The sequence below is a fragment of the Mauremys reevesii genome, linkage group 7, assembly GCF_016161935.1.
Source record: "Mauremys reevesii isolate NIE-2019 linkage group 7, ASM1616193v1, whole genome shotgun sequence".
Lineage (NCBI taxonomy): Eukaryota > Metazoa > Chordata > Testudines > Geoemydidae > Mauremys > Mauremys reevesii.
In genome coordinates, this window is record NC_052629.1 from 49,289,256 (window position 1) to 49,309,079 (window position 19,824).

The 19,824-nt window shown below is 40.5% G+C and overlaps 1 protein-coding gene across 3 annotated transcripts in view; it reads right to left on the reverse strand.

Annotated features, from left to right (window-relative positions):
* BICC1 (BicC family RNA binding protein 1) overlaps positions 1-19,824 on the reverse strand; it is a 222,956-nt gene that overhangs the window by 141,650 nt on the left and 61,482 nt on the right. The window lies entirely within an intron of this gene.

Sequence of the window (19,824 nt, forward strand, 5' to 3'; positions counted from 1 at the left end):
CATGAGTAACAGGAGCAGAAGTGTCCTCTCCTCACTGCTAAAGTATCAGGGGAAGAGGCTCTTCAACTCACCCTCAAACCTTTTTATCTACATTGGAGATAGAGCAGCAGCCACTTTAAATGTAGTACATGGGAGGGAGGGACAACCACTCTTTTTGTAAAGCTGGCCTGAGTTTTAGGGTCTATAAGTGAACCCCATCTCAAACCTAAGTTGGCATGAGTTTCTTTAGTAATGTTTTGCACTGCTCTTCTTACAACCTTCCATATGAATATCATTGTTTTATATTTTTCTTTGCTTAAAAGGTGCTTTTAATAAATTTACATGGAAGATTATTTTCACAAGCAACCAAATACCCATTTAGTTTTACTGTGATAATTTTACACATTTCAGTAAGTCGTCTGGGGGCAATGTGTTATATTTATTCTGCAGAGATCACAAACAAGCTAATTCTAAAGAGAATTATTTTATCTTTTACACACACACCATCTCTCCATGACCCTCACCAGAGGAAAAACAGATGATCTGCAACTCCTAAAACAGAAGAAAGCCATTTTTAATTAGTGAAAGTGCTGAATACTTCCATTTGATGTAGGAAATGTGATGTTATTGTGGCCATGTATAATCACCATAATCAAATCACCATTTTACAGTTACATTATAAACCCATATTAGAAATGTTTTATCTGCAGCATAAAGTGTTTGCCTCCATATTTTAAATATTACACCTCTACCCCAATATAACGCTGTCCTCGAGAGCCAAAATATCTTACCACGTTACATCAAACTCGCTTTGATCCACCAGAGTGTGCAGCCCCACGCCCCCGGAGCACTGCTTTACCGCGTTATATCCGAATTCGTGTTATATCGGGTCGTGTTATATCGGGGTAGAGGTGTATTTTGTCTCTCTAGGGAAGGAAATTTGCAGCTCTAAGCACCAGTTATACTAGGTGGTCCCAAAGCGTCCCCAAACTTTACAAAGCTGAACCAAATTTACAAATTAATGCTATTGTGTAAAAGAAACCTACAACCTCCCAAATGGTGAAAAGGCAGAGTGATGAAAAACAAGTTAAGTGTTACACTAAAAAATATAAAAGTATGGATCCAATGATCCTCTGATAAAATTTTTAAAGCAATGACTCACAGAAAGAGCTAACTTTATCATAAAGATCCAGCTTTTCCCAGATTCCCCACATACATCCCAACATAATCCAGGAAATCACCTTCGATAAATATTGTCCAAACTTTATTCAGGCTCCACTATATTAGCAAATAAACTGCTGTATCACTAGAAGTTCTATGAAAACTCCACAAAGCCTTAGATACGAGAGAAAAGTTTTAGCCCCCAATTCTGCAAATGCCTGTGTAGGAAGACCTCTGCACCCCATATAGGGCACAAATGAAGATGGGGTTTCACTCAGGTGCAAGGGCTTGTTTGAATGCATGTCTTGCAGGGTTGAGGTCTTATTTCCCAAATTATACTTAATTATGACGCATACAGGGCCGGTGCAACCTATTAGGCAACCTAGGCGGTCGCCTAGGGTGCTAGGATTTGGGGGGCGGCATTTTCTTCAGTGGCAACCGCGGTGGCCGAATCTTCAGCCGTCCCAGTCACCGCCGGCATTTAGGCAGAGAGAGCTAGGGCAGGGGAGCGTGGGGAGGGCCACCTGCAGCAAGTAAGGGGGAGGGGCATGCAGGGGAACTCCCCGCCCCTGCTCACCCCTGCTCCGCCTCCTCCCTGAGTACGCTGTCGCTGCTTCACTTCTCACGCCTCCCAGGCTTGCGGCGCCAATCAGCTTAGGCACCGCAAGCCTGGGAGGCGGGAGAAGTGAAGCAGGGACAGCGTGCTCGGTGAGGAGGTGGAGCAGGGTGAGCTGGGGCCGGGAGCTGACGCACGGCTCCCCGGGCCGGGGCGGGGGGGGAGTGCCTCTGGGTGGAGGTGGGGAGGGGAGCTGCCGCAGGGCCTGGGAGGGGTGGAGCAGAGGTGAGCTGGGGTGGGGAGCTGCCACGGTGGGGGGGTGCCTCCGAGCGGGGGAGGGGGGGCAGGGAGCTGCTGCAGGGCTTGGGGAGGGCGCAAGGTGGAAGTTTCGCCTAGGGCGCGAAACATCCTTGCACCAGCCCTGGACGCATACCAAACTATGAATCCCTCTGTTCATTCCCTTCCTTCATGGGCCATGGGGAGAACAAGATTGCCTGCACTGTCCTCAACATGTTCATAACAGTAGCAGCTCTGAATTAAGATAATGACTATAATCAAACCTCTTGCTTAAGGGCTTCAGCCTGTAGGAGTCAGAAAGGGATTTTTCCCTGAAGCACAATTGTCTTGATGTTGTCTAGAGTGCTTTCCCCTCACCCCCTTTCTCTGATGCATCAGAGACTGGCAACAATTGGAGACAGTATTACAGAGAATCCTCTTTCTTGATGCCTGGTTGGCATGTCTTGTTCACATGCTCGGGATCATACTGACCTCCAATTAAGTCAAGAAGAAATTCCCCCCCAGGACAGAATTGCAGGGGCCTTTGGGGTTTTGTGAATTCCTCTGCAGCAAGGAGTGTGGTTCACTGGCTGGAATCATCAGGGCACATCTCCCCTATTCAATTCCTTGCCATTGCAGGGGCTTAAGGAGTTAATAACACCTTGGTCTCTACTGCCCTCAGCCTGTGGCACTGAATTCAGTCTTCTGAGGGCTACAATGTTTTAGTCTAACTAAAGCCTTTGGGCTCAATATAAGGGTATCTGGATGAAATTTAGTGGCCTGTATAAACAGGGCAGACTAGATAACCTAATGGTCCCTTTGGCCTTTAATTGCATGTAACTATGAAACTACTCGTTTGTGAGGAATCTGTAAACGAATACAGTAGAACCTCAGATTTACAAACACAAGACTCACTAACTGACCGGTAAACCACCCTCCTCATTTGGAACTGGAAGTACACAATCAGACAGCAGCAGAGACCAGAAAGAAAAAAAAAAGAAAAAAGCAAGTAAATGTGTTAAATGTAAACTACAAAAAATAAAGGGAAAGTTTAAAAACAAAGATTTTACAAGGCAAGGAAACGGTTTCTGTACTTGTTTTGTTTAAATTAAGATGGTTAAAAGCAATATTTCGTTTCTGTATAGCAGCGTTTCCCAAACTTGGGACGCCACTTGTTTAGGGAAAGCCTCTGGCGGCCCGGGCCAGTTTGTTTACCTGCCGCGTCCGCAGGTCCGGCTGATCGCGGCTCCCACTGGCCGCGGTTCGCTGCTCCAAGCCAATGGGAGCTGCAGGAAGCGGCGGCCAGTACGTCCCTCGGCCCACGCCACTTCCAGCAACTCCCATTGGCCTGGAGCAGTGAATTGCGGCCAGTGGGAGCCGTGATCGGCCGGACTTGCGGACGGGGCAGGTAAACAAACCGGCCTGGCCCGTCAGGGGCTTTCCCTACACAAGCGGCATCCCAAGTTTGGGAAACACTGCTGTATAGTAGTGTTTCAAAGCTGTACTAAGTCAATATTCAGTTGTAAACTTTTGAAAGAACCACCATAACATTTTATTCAGAATCACAAACACTTCAGAGTTATGAACAATCTTGACTCCTGAGGTGTTTGTAACTCAGATTCTACTGTACCCTAGTACCTAGGATTTTTTTTTTTAATCTCAGTCTATGTGAGGAACACTATTTAAATAAGCTACAGTCTTCCCTATACGGCCTTTTATATGAACAAGAATTAATATTAGCATAGCTTTTAAAAAGAAAATGCTTTTTGAATACTTTTGAGGCAAAGCGTTTGCTTCAGTATTGCAGAAGCCAGACACAGATTTTCTTCAATCAGACTATTTGGCTTGTGTGCATATTAAAATGAGTTACCATACTTGTCCATTTTCAATTCCACAAACTCAATCAATGCCCATGGCATGTTAAACTGACAGTTTTCAGATGCCTGGCTTAAATTCGTCATCCATGAATTTAAAGTTAACCATTATTTACAAATTTGTAACATTTTCAGAATGATCACTTCAATACTATTTCTAATTGAATTCAAAGCAAATACTGATATTCTTTCCCTTAAACTTCTCACCACAAATAAACACTATCATTTTGCCATCTGCACTTTTAGTGCGGGGATTTTAGGCATACACGCTTGAAAAAAACAAAATCAGTGCCTTGATGTAAGAGACTTGATAAAAGTGGTTTTATTGGAGCAAAAAGTATCAATATGGTGGGGAAGGGAGGGTGTAATTTTTTTCTATGTAATTTGGGATATCTGCCATTTGCTTTATTGGTGTAGTTACAATGTGATATTTCAGGGAACAATATAGCAGTACTTACAGAAACTATAGTGAAAGACAACCAAGTTTCACTACATTGTTTAAACTGGTTATAGCTCATTTAAAAATAGGGTAAAAAATGGGAAATGCCATGAGCAAAGAAAGTGAACCCAAATCCATAGGCTTTTAACTAAAAATATTAGACAGACTAATGAGTTGCAAGAATAAAAATAGGCAGATCATAAAATTAACCAAAGCAGGAATTTTATATATTACTTATTTTTAAGGGCATCACCCACCATAATATGTAAAAATGTTTACTAACAAGATAAGGGTATACAGTAACTCCTCACTTAACGTTGTAGTTATGTTCCTGAAAAATGCAACTTTAAGTGAAATGATGTTAAACAAATCCAATTTTCCCATAAGATTTAATGTAAATTCGGGGAGGTTAGGTTCCAAGGAAATTTCCATAGACGGAGGAAGGGAGGAGAGGAGGTGGAAAAGAGGAACTTGTGCAATGCTCCCTTGTAAAGTCAGCCAAACAACATTATAAGGGAGCATCACACACCTTTAAACAAGTATGTTCCCTAATGGAGCAGCGACGTAACTTCGAAACAACGTTAAGCGGAAGGATGTTAAGTGAGGAGTTACTGTATCAGCAAAGAGAAATAGACTGCGACAGTCACACACAACACACAGAAACCCAGAATCTTTGCTAAGTCAAATTTTCAAATGTTTTCAAAACTGCAGTTTTCATTCAGAGCTGTTGTTATATTACCAGGAATTAAGAGGGGATTATATTGGTCTAAAACAGATAGTTAAACTAATTAAATACCAGACAATAATTGGAATCATCAACCATTATTGGACGGATCGTGCATCAAAGTTAACTTATCTTCTATACTAAAATCAATAAAAAGATGTAAAACAGGTTGCTTACACAACTTGAATACAAACTTTCAGATTACAAAATGTTCATCCCAATCACTGATTTATAAAATTATGTAACAGCGCAGCAAAGGGAAATGAAGGAAAATTCTCTGATAGTACATTTGCTCAGTAGCAAACTCCCTTATTGTTAGGCTTCACATTATCTGAAGAGTATGCAGAGGAATGCTCCCAAGTCCAGGGGGAACAGAGACATCATATTTTAGGGGAGTAGGTACCTAAAGGCAGATGTTAATTTGTATCCAATTTTTAATATATCAGATAAGGAAGGAAGGAAGAGTCCAAAAACTTCTGAGGGAGAGTTTATTTAAGAGGCCCATTTGCTTCTGTCAGTTCTCTCCTTGTTTTAAATTTGCATTAACATGGACTATTTTTCTATCAAGTGTAATAAAGGGCAGTCTTCAATTTAATTGTACTATTGTGAAAAAGAGTTCCCTCTCCAGTGAACTGTTTCTGTACGAGATAAAATCCTGTGATACACTGGTTGTACAATGCCTCAAAATACAATTTCAGCACCAGGTTCAGAGATCCTGGTAGGTCCAAGAACCTATTCTACTGTACAGTGAAACAACTTTGTATCTACTTCTCCAATGGATTTGCTTTTCCTTTTTTTAAATATATGTTACTATCCATATTAACATTGCTTTTCAACACTTCAGTTTAATTTTTTCTGCCCTTTCCACTATGGCTTAGAGATATTATCTCTAAAGAAAGCTAGTTCTTTCCACATTCTGTTTCCTAATTAAATACATTTTTAAAAATCAGAAGATATAAGTTAATAAGATGACTGCGTCAGTGTGAACTGATATGTTCAAAACAGATGATCACATTTGAAAAAATGTTTTACACGAGCTAAATACACACAAATTTTTATAGGACCATTATACGAGTAACAGTGACTATTTTACAAGACAAAAACCAAAACAATTATATTAATTTCCATATCTTCTGTTGAGGCCCAAAACATCTATGGAAAGATTTTTTTGGACCATACTCGTCTACCATATTCCCATCCACTCCCTTACCATTTTTTCTACAGGGAAAGAAAACCTAGAGTTCAAATCTCAGCCTCCTGCTTCATAAAGGGGCCCTGGTTCTCACTGGGGTAGGATTCCCACAGCACAGACTCTGCAGAGGGAGATGGTTAGGGCGCCTACCAGGGATCCCATCAAGTCCTGGCACAGAAGATGCAGCTCCATCCCTGGTGTAATACCCTGTGGCCCACAAGACAACCCTGGGGAGGCTTTGAGGCAATGCTTCAAGACTGTCTATGTAACACCAGTGGCCACAAAGCCCAAACATTTGGAGGGCACAGAGTTATCTTAAATGACCTAAACCTTTTCCCTGGACTGAGTGTTCTTTGCTGCATCAAAGGCGCAGCCAAAAAAAAAAAAAAAAAATCTCAAGCACAATCTTTATTTAAGGTATGATCGTTAGAGTAGGGGCCATATTTTAATGTGTGTCTGTACAATATCTACCACAATAGGGCCCCAATATTCTGTTTAAAGGGTTTAGGCACTAAAAAGTGAATATAACCATCTAAATATAAGATTATTTAAATTAAGTTCTATTCTCAACATTCTGTTTTTTAAAAAGTCACTATCATAACTAGTATTAAACTGAGTGTTGGTGTAATACCACAGGACTGGCCAAATCTTGATACAATGGAAAGGACCAACTCACCATAGACATATGTCAATTGTGCTGATGGCCGAGTCTGGACAATCACTACAGCAACTCTAAAGATACGCCCTTTGCTGAATCCCCTCAAACTTGGGCTCACCCGCCCCCTTTTACTCTTTTCATGAAGCCATATAACAGCATAAACATGCACCTTAACCAAAATTAAGCATATTAGGAAACAACTGATTTAAGGGTTATAGCAGCACATTTTGTTTATTTACTTTGACATATGTAGAATTGTGCCTTTTCTGCACAGCTCTGAACCACAAAAAAGATTGGCATAAAACAATTTAAGCTTAATTAAAGTGTTGGTTTTTAGTTTGTAAAGTTTTAGAAATTTTTATAAGCTACCCTAAAAGCAAAAAAGGTCAACTCTGAGGTTGATCTATTGTGTGTATACGTAGCATAATATACTGCAGTTATATTTATACACATACATATCAAACAAGTGTATTTGCATATGCACATGGAAACTGCATGTTTTCCATCTTACCATAACTCAAGAAGAGATAAAGGGAATTTGCCCAAACTTATTTAAAAAAAGAGTCATCTCCAAAACAGAAAATCAGCCCCAGAGACCAACGTTTTGGAAAGTTACAGCACTCTCTTTTACAGTATTAAAGAGCACGTCAGACAGCTTCCGTAATACTTTTGCTACTGCCCTCTGAATATAATTACCAAAGGCAACACACACAAAATAATGTTTTTGCTTTAAATTACTGTTTATGGAAAACGCACTGAGCTAGGGATAAGGTGATGAAAGATGTGATTAGGAATACTTATTTACTATTCACTCAAGTAACATTTCAATCACTACATTTTCTGTTAAACTGCTACTGTTTTTCCAACATTTGATTACAAACTGGTTTATGGAAAATACTTCTTGGAAAATACTGCTTCTAAAAGAGAAAGTCATGAGGTAAGCACTCTGATGTCCTTTTTATTATATTGTTATATATTACATTGACAAAGACACTAAAAAAATACCACCAGTGGACAATATCCTGTCTTAAGCAACCACTTCACAGTATTCTAAAAATTATGAGTGCAACCTTTGCCAACAACTGCTTTTTGCTTGGGTCTGGGTAGTTTCAGAAAAAGAAAATTACAAAGAATGTAAAAACACTGAAGAATTTTTCTTTAGTTTCATTAACACTCTACTGTGATAAGTGTGAACAGCAAAGGGGAAAAAAAACACCCTGGCATCCCAAGGTCTAGGCCGCTATATGCAGATTTTGCTCTATGGTTTTGAATACAGCATCTATATATAACGCATACAAACCAGCAACACCATGCAGAATACCAGTGGGACAATTAAATGGGTAAAAACTTTAAAAAACGGAGTTAGCTGTTTTATTACTCAGGTGGGATTTCAAATTTTCCAGTAATTGTGAAGTAAATATCTGGCACAAGAAAATGGATTAAGCATCTTTCTTTCACAATTATAATAGATGATGAACCCAGAAAGAAAAAACAAGTTGTACAGAACACATTTGCCTTGAACCAGGATGGAATGAAATAGTCATACTATCCCAAGAGAAATTAGATCCACTGCTACATACAGAGCATACATATTTTGAAAGGTCTATAACATCATATGCAAGTTGGACCCTTGCAGTGAGGAACATGTGAGATCCTGAAACATTTGAAGGTCTGCTTGGAACTCAAAGAAAAAGTCACTAGATGTCCACAAAAAAAGGACAACGAGGAGTCCTTGTGGCACTTTAGAGACTAACAAATTTATTTGGGCATAAACTTTCATGGGCTAGAACCCACTTCATCAGATGTATGAAGCGGAAAATACAGGAGCAGGTATAAATACATGAACGGATGTGAGTTGCCGTACCAAGTGTGAGGTCAGTCTAACGAGACAATTTCAACAGTTTCATTAAATACTACTCAGTCTCCAATTGCTCTACTGTTTTGCCCCCACGAAACCAACTCCTGCCTGTATGTTCTCATTTTGAACTGTAAGCTCTTCTGGGATGGAAAACATTACCTTCTTCACTGTATGTGAAATGTCTTGCATATCTCTAATGCTACATGAATAATAAGCTTCTTGAAACAAAACTGGACTTTTTCTGACAAGTACCACTGATGTTTATAAGGCCTGAGCCAGATGCCATTGAAGTCAACAATAGACAGACTCCAATTGACTTCAGTGGCATCTGGATCAGGATCATTGTGTGGAATAAATACGTAATACTGTGTATGCCAAGTTCCATAAACATCATTTACATGAGAAGTATATAGTGAAACACCAACATGGTTGTCATTGAGCTGCACATCAACAAGCGTTGTAGTAGTTGCAGCAAGAGGGAGCTCAGATCATGAGGGAAATCTGTTACTTTACTCCAATCACATCAATCATCTACCTAGCTCTCTTCACATCATTATCAACGTTGAATGCTTTTAAACAAGGTCTAATCAAACTATGCAGATTAAGAATTATTGCTAACTTGAAAATGATTGAAGATGTGTTCTTTACTTCTTTTCTTATAAAGTAATGTTTAGACGGAAAAAGCTCAGCAAATGTCAGTCACAAACAGAATTTTTCAGAAGTTCTTAAACATAAAGGAACAGAGGATTTAATGGATTGATTGATCTATTTATTTTGCAATTTTAACTGCCTGCAGACATAGTACAGAACAAAGATCAATGGAAGGCATCTTGGATATCATCCCAAAAGGTAGCCAACAAAACTCTGCATGGCCACAAGAAAAAAATGTCACTAGTATACCAGAACACATTGTTTTTATAATTGGCCTATTTACAGAAAAAATAGCTGTAATGTACTAAGATTCTGTTTATATTATATCCGCTCATATCTAATTAAGGATAGGAAAAAATGGAACTTAAACACAGCCCGTAACATGCCCCCTAGTAACGGGGTCGTGGATGGCATCTTAGCTTGCTCTTTGTATCACAGTGCCCGATGGTGGAGAGAGAACGGTAGCTTGTTCTACAAATACAACGTCTATCACCAATACTATGATATTTCTGCTAAATTGCTCAACAGTGAAATAATTCATGTTGATTTTTAAATTGTCTTCATTAAGTCCCAGCATTAAACCTTCAAGTTACAGGTGAATGGTGCAGTTCACACTTTTAAGAGCTACTGTTTAAGTAGGAAGATGGAGGTGGTCAGCACTGAACCAGCTCACATTTGATAGATTATCCTCATAACCACACTAGAAACTTCAGTTAAATTGAAAGAGTAAATTTTCAGAAAATGATGGGCCCATCAGGGCACAGATTATATAACGTAACATCTTCAGCTGACTCAATTCAATCCCTGCCTGTTGAGCATGGGCAGCATGAGAGCTCCACGTTTGCGTAGGCTAGCCCCCAGCCCCGCCCCTTCCACCCAGGGACCCGCCCCTTCTGCCCCCCACCGGAGCATCCCAGCCCAAGTCCCAGGATGCCAGTTGCCCGCCCCAGCTGTCCCAGGCTGCTGCCAGCTGCCCCGAGCATCGGCCCCCCAGCCCCAGCAGCCCAAACACCACCCCGCCTGCCCTGGCCAACCTGAGCCCCAGCCAGATTTGTGGGAGAGGCTGAGCGAGGGCAGGAAGAGAAGCAGCGCCATGAGGGAGAAGCAGGACACGGGAGCGGGGCCTCGGAAGGGCCACACCTGGCTGTTTGGGGAGGCTTAGCCTCCCCTGGCCTATGATACCCGCTGCTCATGCTGTTGAGCCCTGTCACAGGAGCTTATGGGTTTCCTAAAACCCGGACAGCTGTAGAAAAGAGGTTTGGTAGGGGTTTACCTAAAACCTCCAAGTAACAATCCATTAGCCGTTTGTTGGGCTACCTGCAAAAAATCAGTGCTGTTTCACTCCCTCCAGCACTGACCTCTTCTCTTCCCCTACATGCAATCCTCCATATCTGAAGCTCCTGACATCTGCAAAAGCGTTCCTGTGTCTCTCCCTCATTGGCTCAGTCATTTCATCATGTCAGTCATTTCAGCAGTCAGCTGAAAATATCTTTCTTCCTTGCTTATTACCTCAGTTTCTCTCCCCTTCCCACCCTTCTTATATGTGTTTTGGAGAGTACAGTTTATATGGTAAGACACTGTAAAAAACAAAGTTGCATTGTACTGTACACATGATATACCCATCTGATCCTAACATTACTACTCAAAGTTGCAGAGACAGGCACTTCCCTCCTCCACTCTTCACAAGGCCTATGCCAATATGCCCGCTGAGAAAATTCTTAAAGACATTTTTTAAAATGCATTACATATTACACAGCTTTACATTTATATTTAGTAATTCTCAGAAAGTATCCTGAAGCCTTTGTACTGAAACATGTTGAAATGCCACTGATCACTTTCCTTCTTGACCCACATAACCTGAAGTACACATGAGAAACTTTACATATCCCTCCACAAACTTGGCTTTATTTATGTCACATGAGAGAAAGGAAAAACATTAAGACTAATTAAAGGAAACTGGACAGACAGTGAGTAAACCATGAACAACTGCCCAAAGAATTGTAAAAAAAGAAAGAAAGAAAACTAACTCTGAAGATAGTTTCCATGTGTTTTGATTAGATACAGTATTGTGTGCAAGTCAGCACACAAAACATGTAATTTTTTTTAGTTAAACTTTTCTATAAGCCACAAAAGATAGATTGAATAAGAACATCATCAAAGTAGTCTCATCCTGCTATATGAACAAAATAGCCATATTTTATAGGATGATTTATTAATATCCTTACATGCGGATTCTACATACAGAGATAAATCAGGACTCACTTCCTAGTAGATTAACAATCTTGGTAACGTCTTAGAAACAAATCAAACATAATAACCAATGGCACTGACTACTGTACAATCATCGAGGCTCATTACAATTACAGTACACGTAGGCATGCTTTATTTATTTTAATAGTGTGACTACCATATGGAAAGTATCCAAATACAAAAGTCAGATGTGTAACCTAATTAACACCCCTCCCCCCGGAAATATTCTATGTATGACTTCAGAGACTGTAAGCTATTTTGTACAAGCAAAAACAAAAGTGTGGAAAAAAGTAGTGCTGTAAACTTGTTGAAATGTGCATTACTACAGTTTAGCTTTGTTTGCCGAGCTTAAAATAAGCAGAAGTAGGTTACAATACAACCTGAAGGAATAACATTCATTGCTGACACATCATTGTCCTTCATACATGCTAATATTTTGAAGTGAAACTTGGGAGACAATGTGACAATCAGGGTACAGACACCCCAAAGGGAGAGCAGAAGGTTAAAACCCCAAAAATGAGCAGGTAAACCAACTGATTGCATATTGTATTATCGTACTAGAAAAGTATGCCAAGTAAGGTCTTTTATGAAAGCTTTTAATGTTCTGTACTTCATGGTCTTTATGAGATATGTATGCAAACTGTAGTTATGAACCTATGTACGTATATAGAAAACTGTGCTCATAACCCAACTATGCCTCACAGCAGGGATGGGCACCTCCCAAACCAGGAAACTAGCTCCAAGTAACTATCCATTGTCCAGCCCAGGAAAAGACAATGATGCCCATTAGAGTTAATGAGGAAAGATTAAGACATCCAGCTATCAAATCAAGGGGAAATTTCCCCACTCTGAAGAGTTATGAGTCATCATGGACAGAGAAAAAAGGAAAATGCCTTTTAAAAACAGGCTTAGGACAGAAAGTGTGGACCCAGACAGTGAGGGACAGTCTCTATGTGGGAGGCTGTCCATGAACACTAAATCCCCACCACATTTGGGGGGAGGGTGACCATATTTCCCTATGCTGAATACAGGACACCTGGTAAAATTACTCATATTCATGCAAGTTCAACGTCAATCAATCAGAATTATGCAGTACAAACATTCAAATTAACATCAAGTTGATTGAGCTACTGTTGAAAAGAAATACTGCGTAGTAGGATTATTTTTATTTACCTATCTTTAAAGCTTATGGGTTCACACGGGGAGAGGTGACACACACACACACACACACTCCTGTACACCTCTCTCACACACGGGGGGGCGGACGGACACGGACACAGATGACCGACCTGATCCTCCCTGCCCGGCACTTTCACCGTCTATGTCTAGCTGAACCCCTGGGACAGACTCAGCTCTCCTGGTACCAGGTGCCACGTCTTCCAGAGGCAACACATGGGGGGCATGCAGGGTCACATGCCTTCCTCCCCCAGATTTCTGCCAGGGTTCACACCAGAATGTGGCCCCCAGACGCAGCCTTTTGGTGCTGTGCGGGAAGGAAGGGACAGGAGCTCTTCCAGCAACAGGGGAGGAGGGGGAGAGGAAGGGATGACCTGGCCCTGTGTTTGCAGAGCTCATCTCTTTCCCTCCCCATGCCTCCATGGCTGGAAGGAACTTGTCCCTTCCTGCCCACACAGTGTTGAAAGGCAGCTAACAACTCCAGGTTGCTGCTGGCCACAGACATAACCCAGCCACCTCCTGTCCCCCGGCTACAGTGCAGGCAGGAAGTGGTTAAGCCCTAAGGACACCAGGGCATGGGGAACCTGACTGCTGGGCAAGGTGGATAAAAATCAATGATTTAAAAAAAAAAAATTTTAAAAATTGGATTTATTATTTAAATAGGATTTTTTTTATTTAAATCAGATTTTTGAGGGAAAAAACCTATCTAAAGATCATTTTAATTAAGATACATTACAGCTCAAAGACATCCCATCATGGAATAGGGATTATAAATTCTAATTCTATAGTATGAGACAATATATTCCTGTAATGTTTAAGAAAAGTTTTGTAAATGACTTCAAATAGTTCATGGATTAGGGACCCAATCTTATGGGGTTCCACAGGCTTCTGTATAGATTATTTAGTTTAATCTTTCCATCTACCCAATGGGACTCAGTGCTCAGTCGAGAAGATACCATCAGAGATGCTTAGTTTTGCAGTTCTCAAAGTGTGGATTTGTCTCTCCAGAGATAACATGCTTGTTACACAAAAATGTTTAAAATAAATAAATAATATATAGAAGTATGAAATAACAGACCTCAACTCTGTTGTCCCTCTGCAAATTTGTGTACACAGAGTCTCTCTCTTACCTCTCTCTAAAAGTGCAAAAGTTTCAAAAACTTCAATGAATAGAAGATTGTTGGGGGCAGAATAGATCTGGACAAGGAGAAAAAGTCTGGAGATAAATGTGAGACGCAAGGGACATATGCTTGTTTTGTTAAAATATTACATATCTGCTGTTGAAAAAAAAAATCCAGAATACTTAATGTTGTTTTAGTTAAATAAAACAATTTAAATGTCTGTCTGGTGATGTTCTCCTCCTAATACAGCATGGCAAGAAAATCCTCCAAATATTAATAATTAACCTGTTGAATTGGAGATAGTTCACCTCCCAATGACTTCATAAATATCTGCTTCAATTACCTTTGGTAAATGAAATAACCAATCATTCATTTTCTGATATAGCTGTAAAATTAATCTGAAAAGTTTTCAAAATAAATCACTATTCAAAAATGTATAGTGTGTACCTTCTAAAAATGAAACCTACATCTATCTCTGAGTTGTGAAGAATATGTATTAAGGTTATAACAATCAACAAGAAAGCACTTTTATGTAGAAAACCATGATTAAATCGAGTCTTCCTGACTAGTGATTTAAATCAAATCCACCCTGCTGCAGGGGCTTCGGCAAACCTGGTCAGAGAGTTGACTCAGTAGCGGAGGGTGTCTAGGGAACGGAGCAGTCCCATGCTCCCTGGAGGCAGGACCCGGGAGGTGGGGGGGGAGAATACGGAGTCTAGCCCCTGCCTGGGGGGGCTGCTGTGGAGCCTGCACAGTCAGGGAGCAAACAGGCTGGAAATCGCTTCCCACACCCCTGGCACTCCAGAGCGTAGCTGAGTGGTGGAGAGGCTTCCCTGTGCCAGCACTATGAGGGGTTTTGACACAGGCAGGGTTTGGCTCCTCCTGGCCAGTGCACCGGGACAGAGGGTCTCGGGCTTTCCCAGGGTGCTGGCCCAGCCAGAGGCAGTGGGGGAAGGAAGGAGCCTGCTGGCCAGGCTGTTGGTGAGCTGAGCACTCCGACCAGAGGCTGATTCTCCACACAGTGATGGGAGCAGGACGTGCCATACCAGGGGGAATATGGAGGAACAGCAGGGTTGGAGGGAGGAAGGTGTGACAGGGCAAAGCAGGGAGAGGACAGAACAGGGAGAGCACAAAATGGGCCAATAGGTGGGCAGCAGAGGTGACACGTAACCGGCCACTGCCTGGCCCCTGCCCACACTCACCAGCCGCCGCAATACACAGCCAGCACCAGCCGGAAACGAGACAGGGGGCAAGGCCCTGCTGGGCAAGACCCAGCATGCATCAGGAGCTGTGCTGATAGACCAGGAGGGGGAGCAGCCGACCCCACGTGCTGCAGCTTTGCCCCGCCAGCAACCTTGCACACCCACCCACATCGTAAGCCACTGGACCCTCCCATTCACTGCTGGTGGGCGGGCGACTGGCGAGCAGAGATCCGGCCAGCAGCAAGACCTGCCAGTACTGATGAGGGGTGGGGAGAAGAGGGACAGAAAATACGGGACAAATTGCCCATTTTTGAGAAAAAGTTGGGACACCTGCAGGAGGGCTTAAATTCAGGATTTTCCCTTTAAAAACAGGTCGTCTGATCACCCTATTTGGGGGTATGCAATTAAACTGTTCAAAGACAATAGGTAAAACTTTTATTTAAAAATATGGAAGTGTAAAGCATGAGATTGCTTCTTCATGTTTATTTTCTGCGTCACTTGTGTATGTTTGCTTTCCATTACTATTTCATCTCTGAATGTGTGGTTTTTCTGTTAAATAAACTTTGTTTATTTTTACCCCAAGCTGGTCTCTGGTGTGTAAACTATGTGAAGTGTGTGCACCAAAGGAGACTGGAAGGCTGATTTCACTCCTTCATGGTTGATGAAACAGAGGGAGACAGTCCGAGTATCTGGAAGGAGGCTGGCCTGGAAGGGCTGTTGGTGTCACCTTACTAGGAGAAACTGGGCTGGTGCCAAAATGAGACTTTGTGCTTGTGGGCAGGCTACTGGTGTCAGGGAATTGAACCATAGCTGAACAGCATAAAAGCCTCTAAGATTACAGGGCACTGGTGACAGAACCTGTTGAGCCTTAAAACGTCAGAGTGTAATCTATATGATTTCAGTAACAACCATGAAAAACAGTTCTTTCTGTGAAATATGCACTTCAAATCACTAAGTAAACTTTGTGTATATTTTTAATCAAATTGCTACAGAATTTCTAAATGAAGTTATATAGCTCAAACTGTACCTAGCCACAAGGAATCTTTACTCAATTTACATCCCATTCTTCCACATCTAAAGGAAAACATGCCTTACAAATTCTTTCTACTTCTATTACAAAGAGGAACAAACAGAACATGGAAAATGTGGTAGTGTAGCTGTGTTGGATATTGAAGAGACAAGCTGAGTGAGGTAATAATATATTTTACTGGAACAACTTCTGCTGGTGAGAGACATGAGCTTTTGATCATACACAAAGCTCTTCCTCAAGTCACTCTCTTGCAACTCTAACCCCAACAGAAGTTGGTCCAAAAAAGTATATTACCTCATCCACCTTGTCTCTCATGGAAAATGTGCCATTCAGATAAAACAAAATGTGTATCTGCAAATGCAATATAATGAAGGGGGAGATGGGGGAAGAGTTACTGAAGTAACTTGCTTTCTCCAAATGTATTGCCTTCACAGATCCACACTAAGATCACATGCCCTACCATGAAATGATTTCAAAGCAGCCACTGTGGAAGCATAGTGAGGTCCTCCATTCTAGAACCATGTGAATAGAAGTCATTCACCAAGTGTCCCTTGGATCCTTTATAACCCTGACACAGCCTTTATAGTTCCAGGGCAAACGATCACATCAATAGGTATCCATAAAGGTAATAATACATGTACAGAATAGAACTTACTTCAGTAACCTACCTCTTTTCACCTTTATGATACTGTCTTTACAGACTCCCACAAAATAAACTAGCTAGCAATGACAAGGAGGCCTGGGGGAATTACTACTAATTGAAAAGTGAACAAATGTACTGCTTCCCTGCATGGAAAATCCAATCTGATCTGGACTCAAAAGAATACTTTTGTAAAGTTAAGAAATGAATTCTAGATAGCAGCTTTGTGGAATCAATCAGCACACTGCAAAGGGATTCTGCAGAAGCTACTGCTCAGTGTGGATAAAAATTGATAATTGTATTTAATAAAAACAGAGTTTTAATATAAATTAAATACAAGTTTATATTTAAAAATGAACCTATTTAAAATTAAAATGTAAAATGGTGACATGCTATATTAAGGCCTAAATTTACTATAATCTATTAAAATCATTTAAATTAAATTAAAAGAGCAATAGTAATACTGTCTATGAGGGGAGGGATAGCTCAGTGATTTGAGCATTGGCCTGCTAAACCCAGGGTTGTGAATTCAATCCTTGAGGGGGCCTTTTAGAGATCCGGGGCAAAAATCTGTCTGGGATTGGTCCTGCTTTGAGCAGGGGGTTGGACTAGATGACCTCCTGAGGTCCCTTCCAACCCTGATATTCTATGATTAAGCAGTACATGTTTGCTGCTGAAGTTATACAGAGAGTCAAACCACCAAAATGTTGGAAATGACTGGAAGCAGAGGTGATGTGTTGGGGTCACGTGCCCCTTGGCTTTTACTGAGCATGCTCACATGGACTGAGTATGCCCAGTAACACCACTGAAGCTGGCTACCCTCACACTGTCCCCCGACACCAACTATCAGCAGGCACGGTCATCTCTCCCTGGAACCAGAGGTTGTTGAAGTGCTAAAACAGCTTTTGAGAGCAGTAGTCTTTTCTGCGTGTGCAGGGAGGATATTTTCTTTATTTCGGTTTATTTAACCAGTTCAGTTCAATGACTGTTCATTCAAGTTAGTTCATACAAAGTTAAGGAAGCAACTAGTAGTTAAAAATATAGAAAAGCTTGTTTTCATCTTCCAATCTATGAATAAAAAGTAGGCATGAGAGGATAAGTCTGGATTGTACAAGTATTAAGGTTAAAACCCATTTCTGATCAAAGCTTGTGTATGCATGGAATCTGTAAATAAAAGATTAGGCCACTATTAATCTTTTGTTGCTGTCCAGTAATTTTCACTCCTAAAACAAATAAACCCATTTCTTGAATCTATCATTCACTAACTTCTCAGCAAGAGCTTCAAGTTCTGGTATTAATCAGGTAGAACCGAGAAATCATAGAATATTTACATATCAACTGGTTGTATAAAAAAAAATCATGGATTAAACAAGTTCCAAGCAATTTCCAAATCAAAGACTGTTTGACACTACTTGTTCTCTACAGTACAGACAGAGTACACAGCAAACTGAACCTAAAAGCATCAGGACATATAGACCTCAATTAAAATAACATCCATAAAACTATTTACAACTGGCCTTGAAAAAGTATTTGCATAACTCACTTTAACATTCATTTGCTACCCATTTTTCTTCTTTTTGTGGTTCAAATGCTGTCAGAGTTTTTTAAAATCTTCTATGGTGTCTCAGCAACTATCTAACCACATGCCTTCACTGTGAGACACGCAAATTTCCTTCTTAGAGACACTCAACATATCTTATAAAAAAAACTTGTTCTCAATTATCCTAGAATCTAAGTTCCAAACCCTGTCAATGTTTGAAACTGCAATGAAGCATTATACTAGTCTAACACTACTAATGCAACTTAAGGGTTTTTTTGTTTGTTTGTTTTAAACACGTTAAACTTCACATCATCATCTAATAAACCTCTAGAATTATAAAATAGATTATGGTAATAATGTATAGTATATTTTCTATAACAAGCCAGAACATTGTTCAATCTGGATAGAATTATTTAAATCTGGAGTAGCTGGAGAGGACATGTTGATACAAATGATCAAACACACAACCATTCAAGTGGCAAAGAAAAAAGTCTGCTATGCAGGTCTCCAGTCACCTATTTTGTTCAGTACTTAGATGGACCATCGCTGTTTCATGCAATATTACAGAAACCACAGGCATCTGAAAGGTCTAACAAATCCTGGCCCCATTGAAGAAGTCACTGACAAAACTCCCACTGGCCTCAGATAGGCCAAGATTTCATCCTTTGAATATTCAGAATAATTGTTGCCATTTCATGGATGTTCAGTTATGCCTTTTGTTCATGACACTCAAAGAGCTGAACTGAGAGTGACGGTAACAAGGAAAATATTTGTAATTTTGTTTCTTTGAAGGTATCGCATATGATTATCATTCAGGGGGGTCATGCTGCCAGTTCAAGACATGACCGAATTCACCTAGCTCTAAAGGTTATTGACCCTGAAAGGAAAGTGTACGATCTTCTCCTGTCCTCACCCATGAAATATAAAGGCCAGTTTCACACACCAAACAAGTCAGCTGATAAAAATGAACTATAAAGACATAGAAAGTTTTGGAATTCAAGAACATTTTGAAAGACTTAAAGAAAAATATTACTTCCAGAATAGGACTCCTCATGACTACCTGAGAATATACATGCTACAGCATATTTGGGAGGAAAGGGGCAATGATGTTCAGTTACTTAGGTAGTCTTCTCTCAGGGTGATATAACTCAATTGAAGAGGATAAAAAAAAAATATCGAGAATTCTGTTCCTCAAGACAATTTGACAAACAATGCCTTCTGTATTGCTGCTGTTTGTTGGCCTTCATGTAATTTCATCTTCCTCTCACTACATATTTACATCTGTCTAACAATGGGCTCTGAAAGAATGTATTTACAGTCAAACTTACTATACTGTTCACTTTGTGATACATACCCTGTAATAAACTGAGATTAAATCTATTATATGCTATACATATGATACCAAATATACATTCTACTAAAAAAAAATGGTAACAATAAAAAAACATGTTAATAATCACCAGGGCTAGGAAATTAAGGAATATTATGGAAGTTTCT